We start from the raw sequence: 1151 nt of genomic DNA, 5'->3' as shown, positions 1-1151 counted from the left end.
AAATAAAATCTTAAAGATTAATTAATAAATAATATGGACATCGAACCCATGTCGTGTATGTGCAGACGGAGAAAAGCCAAACAATAACTGTCAACATCATCATCGTCGTAATCCTAAATATTTTACTCATTACCATTATCATCAGCAGCAGCAGCATCGTCATCATTATTTTGTTCTCATTTTTGGAGGGGGAGGGGGAGGGGGAGAGGGTGCACCTTGGGGAACAGTTTCAACAAGCTAGTGCAGTATTCGACAAAATAAGTCTATAACAATCTATAATAATATATTATGATCTTTCACATACTTCTAAAGAGAGGTAAAAACGAGTAAGTTTATACAGTTCCTATGTAGGGTTTGAAAACTGCCGTCATGTCAAAGTTCGGTGACAGAGAAAAATAATTTTGTTTTACTTAGAGTTTTACGGTACATACTCAATTAGGTTTTATAAGTTCCAAAGATTTGAGGTATTGCAAGAGAGTAACAAGAATGGAAGGGGGATAAATGTGATATATTATGTTTGACAGGAAATAAATAGCAAACCAAACCAGGGCATCCGCCAGCCGCCCACTAAATGTGATTTAATCAAATAGTTTGTTCTGAAAAAAATTTTTTTTTTAAATTCACATCAAAATATAAAAATGCGGCTACAACTAGGTGTAAAGCGCTAAAAGAGAATTACTACTGTAAACGACTTTTTAAGTAAAACGTCATTTATCGTCCCGGCATAAAGGAAAACGCTGACATTGTGTTGTTCCCGAAAACGGTAAGAAAAACAAAAATTATGTCGTGTTTTCTGCTTCATTTCTTTTCCCTTTTTTCAACAACAGCATGAACTTAGAAGGAAGCTTTCACATCCACATATCAAATGAAGACATAAAGCCATATAGATCCATACATACGGGGATTAAAGTGTATTAAGACAATCAGCTTTACAAAAGTCGCCGTTTACTTTTCTTCATTAGCAATAGTAATTTCTCGCTACCCCCTGTGGCTACCCCCTGTGGCTACCCCCTGGGCGGGCTAAAATCTCAAGGACAAATACAACATGCACTGGAAATAATAATAGTAATAATGCAAAGTATATTGCGCATATTCTTCTGTCGCATCAACAGAAACGTTCGAAGGTATTCGCGGTTAAACTTTTAATTAAT

At 35.7% G+C, this 1151-nt stretch overlaps 1 protein-coding gene across 1 annotated transcript in view; it reads right to left on the bottom strand.

Annotated features, from left to right (window-relative positions):
- The window catches only part of LOC101851696 (fibrillin-2), a gene marked incomplete in the record, with an annotated part of 51411 nt that overhangs the window by 36323 nt on the left and 13937 nt on the right, over positions 1-1151 (bottom strand).

This window comes from Aplysia californica, unplaced genomic scaffold, assembly GCF_000002075.1.
Source record: "Aplysia californica isolate F4 #8 unplaced genomic scaffold, AplCal3.0 scaffold01243, whole genome shotgun sequence".
Classification (NCBI taxonomy): Eukaryota; Metazoa; Mollusca; class Gastropoda; order Aplysiida; family Aplysiidae; genus Aplysia; species Aplysia californica.
This window is presented reverse-complemented; position numbering and strand designations above follow the sequence as displayed.